This window comes from Hyperolius riggenbachi, chromosome 3 (genome assembly GCF_040937935.1).
Source record: "Hyperolius riggenbachi isolate aHypRig1 chromosome 3, aHypRig1.pri, whole genome shotgun sequence".
In the NCBI taxonomy this organism is placed as follows: Eukaryota; Metazoa; Chordata; class Amphibia; order Anura; family Hyperoliidae; genus Hyperolius; species Hyperolius riggenbachi.
Genome location: NC_090648.1, coordinates 382241243 through 382259777, shown reverse-complemented (window position 1 = coordinate 382259777; position 18535 = coordinate 382241243). Strand labels below are relative to the sequence as shown.

Sequence of the window (18535 nt, the reverse complement as noted above, 5' to 3'; positions counted from 1 at the left end):
GCAGCGCAGCGGGCAAACGTATAACAACTTAGTGAATTTATTGCAATTCACCCGGCGGCAATGTAACAATTCAAGCCGCCGGCTTTTTCTCTGCCTCTCTCTCCTCCCCCCCCCCCCCCCGCCTCTCTCGCTCTCCTATGGGCCGCCGGCGGGGACACGCGTGTCCCCCCGGAGTCGTTCGTCGCGGCAGGGGAATCCTGCTGTTCTTGCAGAGCGGGTGCTGGCAGAAGCAATGTCTGCAGCCTCCCCACTCTGCTGCCCTGGCGCCACGAACGACTCCCGGGGACACGCATGTCCCCGCCGGCTGCCCATAAGAGGAGAGAGAGAGGCAGAAAAAAAAAAGCCGGCGGCTTGAATTGTTACATTGCCGCCGGCTGAATTGCAATAAATTCACTAAGTTGTTATACGTTTGGCCGCTGCGCTGCGGCCAGAAGATACATTAACCTCAGAGGAATCATTCCATTTCTAACATTGGCCGCAGCGCAGCGGCCACTTCGCGCATTGGCCGGCCAGAACCCGAAGTGGCCGGCCAGAACTAGAAGTGGCCAAACTTCGGGTTCTGGCCGTAACATATATACTAAATAACATCTATGCTGTAAGAATAAAGCCTGATGTGTAGCTGTGTCACTAATAGAGATGGTCAATGAGATGGAAATAATTCTGCACTGATGCTGATTTATGCAAATGTATGCACTCCCTTTGCTGATGAAATCAAATAATTTGATATGTTGTTAAAATTTGGTTTGGTGACTACAAATTAAAGGGTACCTGAGACGGATGAAAAGTAAAGTTTTATACATACCTGGGGCTTCCTCCAGTCCCCTTCAGGCTAATCAGTCCCTCGCTGTCCTCCACCACCCGGATCTTCTGCTATGAGTCCTGGTAATTCAGCCAGTCAGCGCTGTCCGGCCGCATGCCGCTCCCACAGCCAGGAACATTCTGCACCTGCGCAATAGTGCTGCACAGGTCTAGTATGCTCCTGGCGGCGGAGTGTGTGCATGCGCACTACGCCCGACTGGCTCAAGTACCTGGACTCATAGCAGAAGATCCAGGTGGTGGAGGAGGACAACGAGGGACTGATTATCCTGAAGGCGGCTGGAGGAAGCCCCAGGTATGTATAAAACTTTAATTTCATCTGTCTCAGGTTTACTTTGTTACACAGTAGTACTATACTCTACATATGCACCCTCCACAGAGCTGCAGGGAATCCACTGAGAATGCTGTGCACATTGAATACAGAGGTGTTGTCTGTCACCCATAAACCTTGTTCAGATTGTGCATGAAGAATGTGTAATAGAGCTTCCTCTCCTCATTCCCCTGCAGAGTACCTGCACATCATTCTTACATGTACCCACACTTACATTGCCTAGGGCCTGATAGATGTTCTTTGTTCCGGTTTGTACCTTTTACAAGTACTCTTACCAAGGACTAGTTTTAGTCTAAAGGGAATAAATATAGTAGTCTACATATCCTTCTCACTTCAGTTGTCTTGTAAAATTCCTAAGCGTTGGCAGTTAAGAGACGAATTTCATGCTACATACTTTTAATCAACAAAATTGTAATATGCAAATTAGAGGAGTCGGAGTCGGTGGAATCCTAAACTGAGGAGTCGGAGTCGGTGGATTTTTGGACCGACTCCACGGCCCTGGAAAATAAGGAGGTGCCAGCTTGTACTTTGTATATTGCATGACTTGGTACAGTAGACTGCTATAGACTGCTGCTATGCTACTGTAGATTACTATAGACCGCTGAAATGCTACAATAAATGAATACAGAATGCTGTTAGGTTACAGGCGACCAATATACTGCTGCCATGTTAACAGGAAACTGCTGCTATGCCGCTGCGTTACTGAAACAAGCCCCTAGTGTACCACTAAAGATTCCTGTATTGTTACAAAAGACTGTCTAATGCCGGGCATACACGGCACGTTTCTGGATGCAATTATGCACCGGATCGAGCTGCTGGCTAGATGCCCGCGCATCCCCGCTCGCCTGCGCGGATCGATTCCTGCTCGTCCCCACCGGCGCTCCTTATCAGCCGCTCGATTCCCCGCTATTGTCTGCCGGCGGGGATCGAGCGGGGAATCTATCCGGCAGGTCATCGGACCTGTCGGATATTATCAATGGATCCCATCAGCGGCTCGATTGATAAGGAAAGAAAGTGCCGTGTATGCCCAGCATAAGATTGCTCATGCTATAGAAGACTGCTAGGAGCTGCTGTTATGCTACTTCAAATTGACAGAGACAGTTGCGTGTTTCAATGGACGTTTTCCATGGTATAGAAGTGTGGTTATGTTTTCTTCCACTTTACTCCACAGTCTGTTGCCTTGTCTTGTGATTCTGATGCTATGTTACTGGAAACTGCTAGCGACTACTGCCAGGGTATGGTAATGAATGTTGCCATACCTGTTCCTAGTGTGTGGCACACATCAGATAGATTCCTGTCAGGTTCCTGTCAGGTTCGACTTGACAGAAATCTATCTGATGGTCAAATCTGCTGCAAATCTATAAGTGTATGGCCACCTTTAGTGGGCTCAAGCCCTTAAGGGGCCCATACACCTAACGATTTTCCTGCTGATATACAGCAGATGCGATCACTGCGAAGACAGCGGGGACACGCGCCAGCGGAGCAGGTAATGTATGCGGGGGGGGGGGGCAGCGGCAGCACCAGCACCACCACAGATTGTGATCGGTTTCGTGCTGAAATCAATTCACAGTCTGTTTGCAGTAAAGGCAGCCATACGATCCCTCTCTGATCAGATTCGATCAGAGAGGGATCTATCTGTTGGTTGAATCTGATGGCAAATCGACGAGTGTATGGCCACCTTTAATGTTACAGAAGGCAGCTATGGGCTGCTGACATGTAAAAAAATAACTGCTAAAGACTGCTGGCATTTTATTGGAGACTGTTGCTAACCACTTTGTTACAGGGGAACACTAGAAACCTCTTCCATGCTACAAGATGTGCCTAAAAACTGCTGCCATGATATAGGAGACTGATGGAACCTTTTGCCATGTTGCAACAGACCGCTTCTTTGCTATAGAAGACTGGTAGACGTTACTGCCATGGTGTGGCAGACTGTTACCATGTTACAGGACACCCTGGAAGACTGCTGCTATGTTGCAGGAGAAAAGTAAAGAAAGCTGCTATCATAAAGCTCTAGTATACTGATATTTTATAGGAGCCTGATAGAATTGGTTGCCATGCTGTAAGAAAGTGCTTCTATGTTATATGTTAGTACTAGAGACCACTGCCATTTTATAGAGATTGCTGGGGACTACAGCTGTGTTACAGAAAATTGTTAGAGATTTCTGTCATGTTGTTGAAACCTGCTAGCTAGTGATGGTCATGTCTGAAAGAGCTCATGGAGAAGCATGTGATTTGTTTGATCAACTGATAGATCTGCATTCGCCTCCATCAGACTCAAAGCCTGTATGCTAAAAAGTTGTTAGAGCACACCGCTATATACATGCAACATTAAGAAGGGGATGCATATTGCCATATTAAAGGGCATTGCTACAGACTGCTGGCATTGCTACAGGATGCTGCTTTAGGCCTGCTATGTTACAGGATGCTGCTTCCATAATATAGGAGGCCATGTTTTAAAGCAGTAGGATCAGCCATACTATGCCAGGGGAAAAAACACATATGTAAGTAGATAAATACTTGATCTACTTACATAGCACATGTATTATACTGTCCACGTTTTGATTTCAGTGAATGTTATATAGTAAATGACGAGAATTCTGTTAGTGGTGGGGGCCATGTCTTTTGCCCACAGTTAAAGAGACACTGAAGCGAAAAAAAAAATTATGATATTATGATTTGTATGTGTAGTACAGCTAAGAAAAAAACATTAAGATCAGATACATCAGTCTAATTGTTTCCAGTACAGGAAGAGTTGAGAAACTCCAGTTGTTATCTCTATGCAAAAAAGCTATTAAGCTCTCCGACTAACTTAGTCGTGGAGAGGGCTGTTATCTGACTTTTATTATCTCAACTGTAATTGAACTGTTTACTTTTCCTCTGCCAGAGGAGAGTTCATTACTTCACAGACTGCTCTGAAAGACTCATTTTGAATGCTGAGTGTTGTGTAATCTGCACATATTATAGAGTGATGCAATGTTAGAAAAAACACTATATACCTGAAAATAAAAATATGAGAATATTTTCTTTGCTGCTAATCTTCTAGTAATTATTCATAGTACACAACCAATTCATTATATCATATATTTTTTTCGCTTCAGTGTCTCTTTAAGGCTAACTCGTGATGTAATTTCTGCCCTTTACTTTTTTTCTTGTCTCCTCCAATCGCTGAGTTGCCTCAGCCTTGCTTGTAAACACAAGTAAGTAGGGGATTAGGTTTCAGATAAGCAGCTGGCAGGGAAATAAAGGAAAGAGGAGGAATACATTATAGATAAAAAGAACCCCCAGCATGCAATTCTTTGGCACCGACTACTAAAGGGCCAGTGCTCCTTAAGTATGTGATAACTCCAAATCATAACAGCAGAAAAAGTTTTGAAAGTTTTGAATGCAGGATTAGCATCTTTATCATTTAATACACTCAGACCTGTTGCTGTTGAAATTTGATTTTTATGGTGACGATACCGCTTTAAGAGATTACTAAAGACCTCTGTTGTATCAAAAGAGGCTGATAGAAACTGTTGCCATTTTGCAAAAGATGTATGTTGTATTACAAGAGACTGCTAGAGTCAAAAGTTGTATTAACTTTTAAATATTTCTGCCATGTTATGGAAGACTAATTGGGATTGCTGCCATGTTTTTATAAAGCAATAGAGACCTTTTTGTGGTTCAAGAAACTTAAAACTATAGGATACTGCTTGTCTGTTGTGAGTAAAGTGCTAATGTCCGCTACTTTTACTATAGAATGCTAAAGACCATGTTGCAAGAAATTGCTAGATTTCTGGCATGTTACAGGAGACTGCTTCAAATTGCTGCCATGTAACAGAAGACTGCTATAAACATTTACAAGGTTACAAAATATTTTTTATGATGGCTATGAAGGTATCTGTATAGGGATTGTCGAATGCGGTCTTGTTACATTGCTACATAGTTTGGTTGAAAAAAAGGCATCTATTCATCAAGTCCAGTCCAGTCAGTAGATAATAGTAGGTTGTTGCACTACTCGTTCTACTACAGAAGCTCCTAGAACTGCTGCCATATGACAGGAGGTTACTGAATACTTTTGCAGAGTTACAGGAGAATATGTTCTGGTGTTACAGGAGATTGTTAGCGCCACCAAGAGACCACTCTTGTGTTACAGGTAATTACCAGAATCTACTGACATGTCATCTGCAGTCTATCAGTCTCCAGCAACAGGACGTTGCTGGAGACTGATAGAGACTGCTGCCATGTTACAGGAGACTGCTATATACCATTGTAATCTTTCTAGAGACCACTACTGCCTCCATCTCACAGGACTGCTGTCATTGTACAGGAGACTGATGCCATAAGAAAGCATTCAAAATAAGTGGTATCTAGTCCAGACTGTTCTGATCGTAGCCTGGTTCCTGCACACTCCACATTGTGAGTCCCTCACTCGCTGCACGACTGTAACTAAGTTTTGTGGAAGATGTGTGTGATGGAGGGAGGTACACTTTACTCCTCATATAACATAACACCAAGTCTCTGTGCTGCTATTGTGTGATGTGTGGCTAGATCCTGTATTGGCTTGATCGCCCTCTCTCTTCCTCTGACTTCCGGGCGTGTGCCAGTCTCTGGAAATAGCTTATGATTATTTGCTGGAGCCATTTTCACACAACCCTGATTGTTGTGTTCATTTCATATGGTGGAACCATGGCAACCAGCTCTGTGCTAAGTGGGAAAGTTTACACGTCTTTCTGAGAGCAGCTTGCCTCCTCCGCTCCTTCAGATTCTAGCTCTCCGCTAGGGGCCACTTCCTAGGGCTTTGGGCGTCAGTGACATATGACCTCATCAGCCAATGCATAAGTCTATGCCAGTCAGGGATGGTTATATCCATATGCTTGTCAGTGAAATATGAAATAATTGTGTTTTGTGTAAATTTTTAGCCATTCCAGATATTGGGAAGTAAATGAGATTTGATCTTCGTGACACTGTTCACAGCCCAGAGACCTTACTTTGTAATTATACAGCTGTTCCCTAAGTGACATGTGCCACTTCCCTGTAATTTGTTGCTTTCACATTCTGTCTGGGTATATACAGTGGGATGTGAAAGTTTGTCATGATTTTCTTGTATAAATAGTTGGTTGTTAAGATAAAAAATGTCAGTAAAATATATCATAAGAGACACACAGTGACATTTGAGAAGTGAAATTAAGTTTATTGGATTTACAAAAAATGTGCAATAATTGTTAAAATAAAATTAGGCATGTGCATAAATTTGGGCACTTGTCATTGTATTCATTCCAAAACCTTTCGAACGAATTGTTGGAACTTGGTAAGCTCAGTGACCCCTGACCTACATACACAGGTGAATCCAATTATGAGAGTATTTAAGGGGGTCAATTGTAAGTTTCCCTCCTCTTTTAATTTTCTCTGAATAGTAGCAACATAGGGGTTTCAAAACAACTCTCAAATGACCTGAAGAGAAAGATTGTTCACCATCATGGTTTAAGGAAAGGACACAGAAAGCTGTCTCAGAGATTTTAGCTTTCTGTTTCCACAGTTTGGCACATATTGAGGAAATGGAAGACCACAGGCTCAGTTCAAGTTAAGGCTTGAAGTGGCAGACCAAGAAAAATCTCGGATAAACAGAAGCGACGAATGGTGAGAACAGTCAGTCAACCCACAGACCAGCACTAAAGACCTACAACATCATCTTGCTGCAGATGGAGTCTCTGTGCATCGTTCAACCATTCGGCACACTTTACACAAGGAGATGCTGTATGCGAGAATAATAACCAAGTGATCTGGGGAACAAATTATTAACATTTTGGGTACATGGCAGGGAAACTCCCTAGACCTTAAAAAGAGCCTTGCGGTGTGCTCAAAAAAAAGTTGGCTACTCGATCCGTGGGGCTGAGCGGATCAGGTAGCCGCAAAAAACGCAGCTCCTGTGGGCCACACTGGCTCACTTTCATGACCTATAGGTCACGATGCTGGGATGAGAGATTCATTTTCTCATCCAGCGTGCAGGGAGGTGGGGGAGCGGAGGGGGTGCGGCCAGGGAGAGAGAGCTGCCCAATGGCAGCTCTGGAAATCCTGAAAGAACGCCCCTAGCGGGTGTTTTGAACAGGGAATACCTCTCCCTGTTTTTATCTCAAAGATGGCGACAAATAATGTCTCCAATCTCAGGGGAGCTATAGCGTGGCGGTGAAGGGGGGGGGGGCAGAGAGCTAAAGTGTGGTGACACAGAGGCATGTCATGAGGCAGAGAACATGCCTCTGTGTCCCATCTGCCCCCCTCTGGTTCTCTTTAATACAATTGAGAACCTGTAGTCAGTCCTCAAGAGGTGGGTGGACAAACTCCAAGCATGAATTATAAACATGATTCATTGACCTCAACTCTTTGTTTTCTGTCCGTTAGCCAGTCACAGATTCTTCCCCAGTCCTTGCATCCTCAACTTTTGAAGCAGACTGTTGTGGGGATTAGTATTGAAGTCCAAGTATATATCTACAGCATTCCAAATATCCACATTAGCATTCACCGCCTCATAAAAGCTGACAGAGTCAGAGGCGCTTAATTTGAATCCTTGTGCAGATTGTTTGATACTCCTCCCTATATTGCCTGATGAAGCGGGGTTGAACCTGTGAAACGCGTTGCATTTCTTTTTGGAGTTCCTAATAAATGTGTTTGACTGTCTGAATCGCAGTCGTTGTCGTGTCTGCTTGAGGGAGGTAAGACCACCACTTCCTCCTTCAATTTTGCCATTTAAGTTGGTTTTTAAAGAGAACCCGAGGTGGCTTTGTATAACGTTAGTGGGGCACAGAGGCTGGTTGGGCACACTAACACCAGCCTCTGTTGCCCCATGGTGTGTGTCAAAGACCCCCCTGCTCGCCGCTATACCCCCGCAATGCTGGCGACACGCAGCGTGTCGCCAGCACAATGTTTACCCTAGCGCTGTCTGTCAGCGCCGCTCCGCCGCCTCCTCCGCATCGCCGCTACCCGCCCTCGTCCCTTCCCTCACGCTGATTGGAGGGAAGGGACGAGGGCGGGTAGCGGCGATGCGGAGGAGGCGGGGGAGCGGCGCTGACAGACAGCGCTAGGGTAAACATTGTGCTGGCGACGCGCTGCGTGTCGCCAGCACTGCGGGAAGGATAGCGGCGAGCAGGGGGGTCTTTGACACACACCATGGGGCAACAGAGGCTGGTGTTAGTGTGCCCAACCAGCCTCTGTGCCCCACTAACGTTATACAAAGCCACCTCGGGTTCTCTTTAAGCTCATTTAATCTAATCTTATACTTTTTGTCGCCTCTGTTCATTGTATACAATTCTGAGCATGTTAGTCAAGTAGGACCTGTCCATACCCATGCTGATACTGAGAAGTTAGTCTCTGCTATGAATTCTTCTATAGCATCTCTTAGGAACCCCCCAAAATAGTTTGCACACCAGTGATGCTAAGCTTACAGGTCTAATTTCCCGGATCTGATTTTTTTGTTTTGCCCTTCTTAAAGTATACCTTCGGTAAATATTCTCTAACAAACGGGACACAGGCATGTACCTTTCCCCATCACGGAAGTACTTCTGGGGCCATGGCCATTTTGGGGGGGGGGGGGGGGGAATCAGAGCGATGTAGGACGGCAGGAAGTGGGTTGTTTGACTCTGGGAGGAGAGCTGGTTCAGGTAGTACGATCAGTGTTTAAGCACTGTACCGCGATCGCTCGAGAATCGCAGCAACATGCTGCAGGAACACGTTTCGCGATTACCGCTGATCATGGAAAGCCCACAATCGGCAGCAATTGTGGCAGTGAGAGCACTGCCATATAGTTATAATTGCAGTAGTGCTTTAAAACGCGCTTGCACTTTGGCGATTAGCAGGAATCACCCACTAATCGCCCTAGTGAGAACGGACCCTTAGAGAGTTAAGCTTGTCTAATTCCCCCTTATCTGTGACTAAGCACAAGTTGTAATTTGATATGTCAGCTGTATCAGCTGCCTGCCACAGCAGAGATCTAAATGTTAAACACAGGATATTATCAATCTATCTACTTCCATGAAAGTAGGAAGTAGACAAACTGCAGATTTATTGCAGGATTTGTATCAGCTGTAACAAAGGTTATGCTATTGCATATCTATTAGAGCAGAGGCGAAGTTCTGAGTTCAGGTCCACTTTAAAACTATCCCACCTGAAAGAAAGTTGCAAAAGATAAGATAAAGGCAGGAGTTGGATCTGCAAGCAGTGTAGTTTTTAGCTAGGAAAGGAGTTGGATAAACGAGCAGTATGGTTATTAGCTGGGACAGGAGTGCGATCAGCAGGCATGATACATAGTTGTTGGATGGGACAGGAGTGGGAAATCTGCAAGCAGTATAAGTGGCTGCTGGTTGGAACAGGAAGTGGTTATTAGACAGGAGTGAGTTCAGAAAGCAGTATATGTGGTTATTAGCTGGACCAGTATTGGAATCAGCAAGCAATATACAGTGGTTTGCAAAAGTATTCAGCCCCCTTGAAGTTTTCCACCTTTTGTCACATTACTGCCACAAACATGAATCAATTTTATTGGAATTCCACGTGACAGACCACTACAAAGTGGTGTACACGTGAGAAGTGGAACGAAAATCATACATGATTCCAAACATTTTTTACAAATCAATAAGTGCATAGTGGGGTGTGCATAATTATTCAGCCCCCTGAGTCAATATAACACCCTTTTGCTGCAATTACAGCTGCCGGTCTTTTTTAGAGTATGTCTCCACCAGCTTTGCACATCTAGAGACTGAAATCCGTGCCCATTCTTCTTTGCAAAACAGTTCCAGCTCAGTCAGATTAGATGGACAGCGTTTGTGAACAGCAGTTTTTAGATCTTGGCACAGATTCTCGATTGGATTTAGATCTGGACTTTGACTGGGCCATTGTTGCCCTGGCATTATGTTTAGAGTCGTTGTCCTGCTGGAAGGTGAACCTCCGCCCCAGTCTCAAGTGTTTTGCAGACTCCAAGATGTTTTCTTCCAAGATTGCCCTGTATTTGGCTCCATCCATCTTCCCATCAACTCTGACCAGCTTCCCTGTCCCTGCTGAAGAGAAACACCTCCAGAGCATGATGCTGCCACCACTATATTTGACAGTGGGGATGGTGTGTTTATAGTGATGTGCAGTGTTAGTTTTCCGCCACACATAGCGTTTTGCATTTTGGCCAAAAAGTTCAGTTTTGATCTCATCTGACCAGAGCACCTTTTTCCACATGTTTGCTGTGTCCCCCACATGGCTTGTGGCAAACTACAAATGGGACTTCTTATGCTTTTCTGTTAACAATGGCTTTCTTCTTGCCACTCTTCCATGAAGGCCAACTTTGTACAGTGCACGACTAATAGTTGTCCTATGGACAGATTACCATAGCTCAGCTGTAGATCTCTGCAGCTCGTCCAGAGTCACCATGGGCCTCTTGACTGCATTTCTGATCAGCGCTCTCCTTGTTCGGCCTGTGAGTTTAGGTGGACGGACTTATCTCTATAGGTTTACAGTTGTGCCATACTCCTTCCATTTCTGAATGATCACTTGAACAGTGTTCCGTGGGATGTTCAATGCTTTGGAAATCTTTTTGTAGCCTAAGCCTGCTTTAAATTTACCAATAACTTTATCCCTGACCTGTCTGGTGTGTTATTTGGACTTCATGGTGTTATTGCTCCCAATATTCTCTTAGGCCCAGTGCACACCAAAACCGCTAGCAGATCCGCAATACGCTAGCGGTTTTGGGAGCTGATTTCAGAGCGATTCTAGGTATGTTTAGAGAGGTTTTCTAAACATACCTAGCGGTTTTGGGTGCGTTTTTGTGTAGCAGATTACACATATTGTTACAGTAAAAGCTGTTACTGAACAGCTACTGTAACAAAAATGCCTGGCAAACCGCTCTGAAGTAGCGTTTTTCAGAGCGGTTTGCGTTTTTCCTATACTTTACATTGAGGACGAAACGCTTCCGAAATCCGCAAACGCGCAGCAGGAGGCGCGTTTGCGGCTTGGCAAAAACCGCAAACCGCCGGTGTGCACTATCCCATTGCAATACATTAGACAAACGTTTTTATAGGCGGATGCGGCCGGCGGATCGCTCCAAAAACCGCTCGGTGTGCACTGGGCCTCAGACAACCTCTGAGGCCATTACAGAGCAGCTGTATTTGTACTGCCATTAGATTACACACAGGTGAACTCTAATCATTAGCACTAATCAGACAATGTCTATGGGCAACTGACTGCACTCTGACCAAAGGGGGCTGAATAATTACGCACACCCCACTTTGCAGTTATTTATTTGTAAAAAAAAAAACAATGTTAGGAATCGTGTATGATTTTTCCTTCCACTTTTTACATGTACACCACTTTGTATTGGTCTTTCACGTGGAATTCCAATAAAATTGATTCATGTCTGTGGCAGTAATATGACAAAATGTGGAAAACGTCAAGGGGGCCGAATACTTTTGCAAACCACTGTAAATGGTTATCTGGGGCAGAGTGAAATCACATTTAACCAAATGAAGTGCCATCACTCATTATATAATGCGTATCAAAAGGACCATCTTTATTCAAATTAGCTGTGTAAACATCAAGCAATATTAAAACCAATTCTCTGCAAAGCGCTCTACAGTAACCAAACTGTCACTCACATACACTTCCATACTACACTCAAGCAGATACTGGTACCAAAGATTTAATGCGGCATCTTCAGAGTGGGAGATACCGTACATGTATCTCCACCAGGTCTCCTCCTTTTCTGGCTGGGACCTCTCTGGTCTCTTTGTGTGCACGCCAATTAGAATTTTTAATGGCTCAGCCCACTTTAGAGCGCTCTGCAGAGATATGGAGTACAGCCCTGCCCACTCACGCATTGTGCCTGCCTCACAAAGGCTTTGTTAGAATGTCGGACCACCAAGCAGTAAAAACGGTCATTAGCAGGAACAGGTGTGGGGTCAGCAAGCAGTATACATGTAGAAGGGTTTTGGTAGTTCTTGTAGGGACCAAGAGCACCTAAACGAAGTAGAGAGAAACCAGGTGCGCAATTGTGCAGATAGCGTTAGTTAAGCAGTATACATGGTTGTTAGCAGGGACGGGAGTGGGGTCAGCAAGCAGTATATATGGTTGTTAGCAGGGACAGGAGTGGGGTCAGCAAGCAGTATATATGGTTGTTAGCAGGGACAGGAGTGAGGTCAGCAAGCAGTATACATGCTTGTTAGCTGGGCCAGTACTAGAATCAGCAAGCAGTATACATGGTTGTTAGCAGGGACAGGAGTGGGGTCAGCAAGCAGTATACATGGTTGTTAGCAGGGACAGGCATGGGGCAGCAAGCAGTATACATGGTTGTTAGCAGGGACAGACTAGGGTCAGCAAGCAGCATACATGGTTGTTAGCAGGGATAGGAGTGGGGTCTGCAAGCAATATACATGATTGTTAGCAGGGACAGGAGTGAGGTCAGCAAGCAGCATACATGGGTTGTTAGCAGGGACAGGAGTGGGGTCAGCAAGCAGTATACATGGTTGTTAGCAGGGACCGGACTGGGGTCAGCAAGCAGTATACATGGTTGTTAGCAGGGACAGGAGTGTGGTCAGCAAGCAGCATACATGGTTGTTAGCAGGGACAGGAGTGAGGTCAGCAAGCAGCATACATGGTTGTTAGCAGGGACAGGAGTGAGGTCAGCAAGCAGCATACATACCGGTAGTTGTTAGCAGGGACAGGAGTGGGGTCTCCAAGCAGTATACATGGTTGTTAGCTGGGACAGGAGTGAGGTCCGCAAGCAGTATACATGGTTGTTAGCAGGGACAGGCGTGGGGTCTGCAAGCAGTATACATGCTTGTTGGCTGGGCCAGAACTGGAATCGGTAAGCCAGTATACATACTTGATAGCAGGGTAGATCAGCATGCAGTATTAATGGTTAATAACTGAGACCGGAGTGAGATCAGCAAGCAATATTAAAAGGCGATAACTGAGATAGGATTGGGAACAGCAAGCAGTAGAGATGGTTGTTAGCTGTGACATGAGTGGGATCAGCAAGCAGTATATAGATGATTGTTAGCTGTGACATGAGTGGGATCAGCAAGCAGTATATAGATGATTGTTAGCCAGGAGAATCACATGCTGGGCTGTTGTCGCTTCTACTGAGCATGCTCAAAGCAACCATCCATCCTCCTCTCTGGGATCTCAGCTCACAGCTCATCCGTCATTCAGCAAAGGCACACGGACCGACCTGTGTCCCTGTCTGCCTGGCCAGGTGAGTGACCCTTTCTTGTGTTATTACAGATGCTGCACACAGCGTACATAAACTGCACACATAGTCTATAGATTACTCCCATGAGGGTGCTGATGATGGAACTGCACAGCTATAGAGGATTTTATCCAGATTGTAGCACTCATAGAATTATGATGAGTTTATCAGGAAATAATGTCAAGGCCTTTACAGTTCCTACTCATATCAGCACAGTGCAATTCAGCAGCTAACATTTCTGGTGCTGGTTCTGTATGCTGTGAGATCATCTGATTTTACAGAGAGGGATATATCCTCTGACTGTATTCGGCTGTATGACTGATCTGACCCTCATAATTTACATAAGGTTATGTGTACTGGTTCTGAGCACTGTTCTAAAAATCTAATTGTACATGTACAGTGAATTTTATACGCTATCACTCTATACTGAATTGCAGGTGTGACACCAGAATCCCAGATGACATTCTGTGTACTGTCCTCCTGTATACCGAGGTTTTTATTATCTGGGTGTACTTGTGCTCTGATTGCATATTTTGTCGGTATTACTTATCTGTGACTAGTAACTAATGTTCTGTGTACTGGTCCTGGTTCTGATTATCTGTTTGTAAAAGTACAGTGAGGAATATGTGCTGTTGCTGTATAATTAGATGTATTACTGTTCTGACACTACAAGTATAGAGAAAATTCTTTGTATTGCCCTAGTTTTTAGTATTTAGTGGCTTTGATTACCCGATTGGACACATGCAGTGTCTGTGTGTTATGATTTTATATTACTTTATAATTAATGTTTTGAGACTAGTAATGTAAGACTTTGTACTTGTTCCGGTTCTCTGTTTTGTGATTCTAATTGTACTGTAGAATGTCAAATGTGTAATAAAGTTGTATTTTGTCGTTATTTCTGATCCGAGCCTAATAAACTTACATAAGGCTCTGTGTCCTGGTCCTGTACACTGTGGTTCAGATCAATGTAACTTTTAGATACTGTGGTGAGCATCTAGGCACATACCGTATATTTATTCTATTAGCAGTGCGTCCCACTCATAATATGCAGATGTATTATGATCTACTACTACACATATACCCACATAATTTTGTATGGCTGAGGTTAATGCATATATCATCAGTTGACTAACTCCTACACATCTTTTCCCATATGGCAGCAGAATATGTCTGCTCACCACACGACGACTGCTATTTTTAATTCTTTCCCTCCAGGTAGTACCAGGCATTTATACCTACTAGGAAGTTGTTGGTAAGTCATGCAGGGCTGATTATACATTTTGGTTGATTTTGATTGGTAGGCTGCACTGGGTATAGCGTACTGTCACAGAATTAGGTGTACACTGAGCAAGAGGGTCTACATCTCTGGTTTGTCTCCTCATGTACCCCCAGGTTGGCTCTTTGGTTCTCTGTTATGTGGTTTGAAATGGTGTGTTCTTTCACTTCATGGAGACACATAATGCAGGTCACTGTACTTCTGGCAGAAGTAGAAGAACATTGGGAAGTGTGTACAGACCTCTTGGGCAGATGGTGTGGAGTCAGGCAGAAGGCAGACAGTCTGTGAGGTAAGGTAAATCCACTCAGTACACTGCATCCCCAAAACTAGACAGAGCTTAATGACTGTAAATACCATGCAATTTTCACTTCAGATCCTATTCCAGCGAGTGATGAGATCCATATTCAGTTCTGGCATTGATTGAATTTAGAAGAAAGCTAGTGTACACATGTATGCATTTTTTATTTATTTAAATTACGATCAGACTTTAGATACTTTTTCCGATTGATTGAAAATTACATACACATGAATGATAGCCAGTATTTTGAGCAAATGTTTTTCAGCATGTTTGATTTGAACTAGGGATCAGTTGCTGGCAATCAGTAAGCTGTGTATTTTTTTTTCCCCCCAGAGCCGATCAGTTTCTCGATCAAAAATAGTATATGAAGTAAAAATTGCATGGTGTGTACAAGGCCTTAGATTCTCTCCCTTCACATATCTGCTTTGGTGTGATTAACAATTTAGAATCTCTTCCAGTGCACAAAATAATACCGAACACTTTCATTGCCAACGTTTTCCATACACTCCAGTATTTGTATGTTCCTAAAGCCCCATACACACGCTCAACAGCGGTCCTATGCAGCACAAATGTCAAACAACTGTTGTTGTGGAACAAGTTGAAACAACTAAAGTATTTTGCTATTGTTCAAATAGCTGATAAGGATAAGTAGTCAATTCAACTGTTGGATTGACTTCTTATCAGCTGTTCGAACAATAGCAAAATATTTTTTTTTTAGTTGTTTCAACTTGTTTCATAACAAAAGTTGTTTGACAATTGTGCTGCATAAAAGACCGCTGTTGAGCATGTGTATGGGGCTTAAAGGGAACCAGAGACGAAGGAACCTTAAAAATGAAAAAATACTTTATACATACCAGGGGCTACCTCCGTGCCCCATCAGCCTGGATCTCTCCCACGCTGCCTTTCTCCGCTGCTTCTATATGCCGGTACCAGGTCCGGTCGCGGCCAGTTTTCCACCTGTGCAGTACGGAAGGAGCGCACTGCGATTGCGTCGACTGGCCGAAATGACTGGACCCCGTACCGGTGGATAGAGGCAGTGGAGAAAGGCGGCGTTGGAGCGATCCAAGCTGATGGGGCTGGAGGAAGCCCCAGGTATGTATAAATCTATTCATTCATTCGTCTCTGGTTCTCTTTAAAGCGGACCCAAACCAAACATTTTCTTTATTAAAAATATTTAGTTGCCCCACTCTGACACATACAAAGATAAATAAACACTCCTTCAAACCTATGATCATTTCAGTGCATGCTTTTCACCCCTCTCTTTTCATAGCTAGGATTATACTGGGGGCAGCCATTAGCAATTCCTCCATTGCCAGACACCATCTACTCCACCAGTTTGCCGGAAAAATTCCGGCAATTTGAAAGGAAGGGAGGGGTTCCTCCAATAAATGTAAAATATTTTATATTTGTCATCATGCAGTTGAAAAAAGGCTGCTATTTATTATTATAATTTAGAAAATAGATTTTATTTCTGAAATCTTGTATTTTTAATTTGGGTCCACTTTAAGGAATGAAAGATAAATCAAGACAAAGGCCCAAGACTTGTAAGGGTTTATTAACTTCCTCTGGATCGGATATGTGAGGGTGCAGGCTGGTATTGTACCCTATTTTCTGGTTGAACTAGATGGACATATGTCTTTTTTCACCCGTAGGCCCGGTTCACACTTGCGGTTCTCTGCCAAACGGACCGGATGACCTGACCGGATCCGGACCGAATCCGGATCGGAACCGTACGGTTCTGATCCGGATCCGATCAGGTTGCATCAGGTGTTCATCAGGATGCGATCCGGATCCGTTTGGCAAAAGTTAGTACAAACCAAATAAAAATGTTGGGGTCTGGGAGGTCAGCAGAAGGGGGACCTGTGGAATCAGGCCCTCCGCTGTTTAGCACTCACCTCCACCTCCGACATGCTGCCAACATCTCCAGCTCGTTTAAAGTCACTGCTGCTCCACTCCAAAATGCTTGCCCATGTGTCCCCATCCAAAATCGCCGCAACAATCCGCATAGGAAGTGGGGTAGAACATCCGGATTTTTAGCCAGTGTGTTGTGCGCTCTCCGGTTCTCATAGCTTTGTATTGGCCGGATGGTGCAGTCCGGCTCCGCCCCGGATACGGCTGCCGGAGGAGCCGGACCAAAAAATAGCGCATGTTGGAACGGACGCCGGAGTCCGGATCCGGTCCGGCTCCGGTCCGGCAGAACGGACGCATGTGAACGGACGCATACGCTTTCATTGCTATGCCGTGCGTCCGTTCCGTCCGTTCTGCAAGCGGTCCGGCTCCGGCACGGCGATTCCGGACGGCCACCGCTAATGTGAACCGGGCCTAAATAACTATGTAAAGCAATCCCATTCGCTAGACTCTGAACACTCTCTGTAGGCTTGTTTCAGAACTGGATCAGAACCATCCAGTTCTGAAACATGCTTGTAAAGAAATCTTGTACAGTTGGGGCCTGTACACACTGCTGCGCTTGCGCTGCGCTTTTCAATTCGCATGCGCTTTTTAATTGCAAGGTCTTCTGAAAAATAATGAAAATCGTGAAGACTTGTACACACTGGTGCGATGCGCTTTTTCTATTTTCATGAAGGCTTGCGATTTTAAAAGCGCAGCAGTGTGTACAGGCCCATAGTCATTAAAGGTATCACCTAAACAACAGTTGTTGGCTTCACTCTCTGTAGATCAACCTTATGAGAATGTACACTCCTCAATGCACAGTAAAAAGTGAAATCTGATTGGTTTGTGTGGCAGATTTAAATTTTCAGCTTGTGGCTCTCTTTATATATTATGCAGCTGTGCCCACTCTACCTGCCCTCATGCTCCTGCAGATAGTTGTGGTAACCAGCCTTTTATCATTATTGCACAGCCAGACCGGCTGTGCAATAATGCTTCCCCCAACTCCCCCCAACTCATTATGTCTTTACTTTTATTCACAGTGTTTCATCTTTTTGTCTCCTCGTGCCTTGGGCTGTTCTTGGCAGGCTGATGTCAGTACTGTTTATGTAAGGAGAGACCGTTCTCTGTAATGTGTTTATCCACAATAGATGGTCAATGAGATTCTAACAATTCCATCTTGCATACTTGGAATTAGGCCAATCAAATGCAATAGCCTGCTGGTTTTTGATTGGCTAATTCCCAAGCTGCATACAGGTTGCATTTCATTTGCATGCAAGCCAGAATTATTTGCATCTCCTTGATACTCTCTAATCCACAGTGGTCAACAATTTTGTTTCATGTGTCACGTGCTCTTTGATTCACAGTGATCTTGTGTTTGCATTGGATTGTGTTGCAGGGGCATTTTCCTTTGTCATGTGTTTAAAGGACACCTGAACCTAGAGGGATGTTGGAGGCTGCCATATTTATTTCCTTTTTAACTGATACCAGTTGCCTGGCAGCCCTACTGATTTCTTTGGCTGCAGTAGTGTCAGGATCAAACACCTCAAACAAACAACAAATCTAGTCAGACTTCAGTCAGAGCGCCTAATCTGCATGCTTGTTTAGGGTCTGACTAAAAGTCATAAGATCAACAGGACAGCCTGGCAATGTGCATGGTTTAAAAGGAAATAAATGTCAGCCTCCATATTCCTCTCACTTCAGGTGTGCTTTGATCACAGAGATCTG

The 18535-nt window shown here is 44.5% G+C and overlaps 1 protein-coding gene across 8 annotated transcripts in view; it reads left to right on the top strand.

The window, feature by feature from the left end:
* LOC137564051 (pleckstrin homology domain-containing family A member 5-like) overlaps positions 1 to 18535 on the top strand; it is a 272573-nt gene that overhangs the window by 89818 nt on the left and 164220 nt on the right. The window contains exon 1 of one of the 8 annotated variants that reach the window (XM_068277361.1): positions 13269 to 13352. The exons of the other annotated variants lie outside the window; for them this stretch is intronic. The gene's annotated coding sequence lies outside the window, so the exon portion shown is untranslated. Of the gene's footprint in view, positions 1 to 13268; positions 13353 to 18535 lie in introns of those variants that run through there. 8 annotated transcript variants of the gene reach the window in all.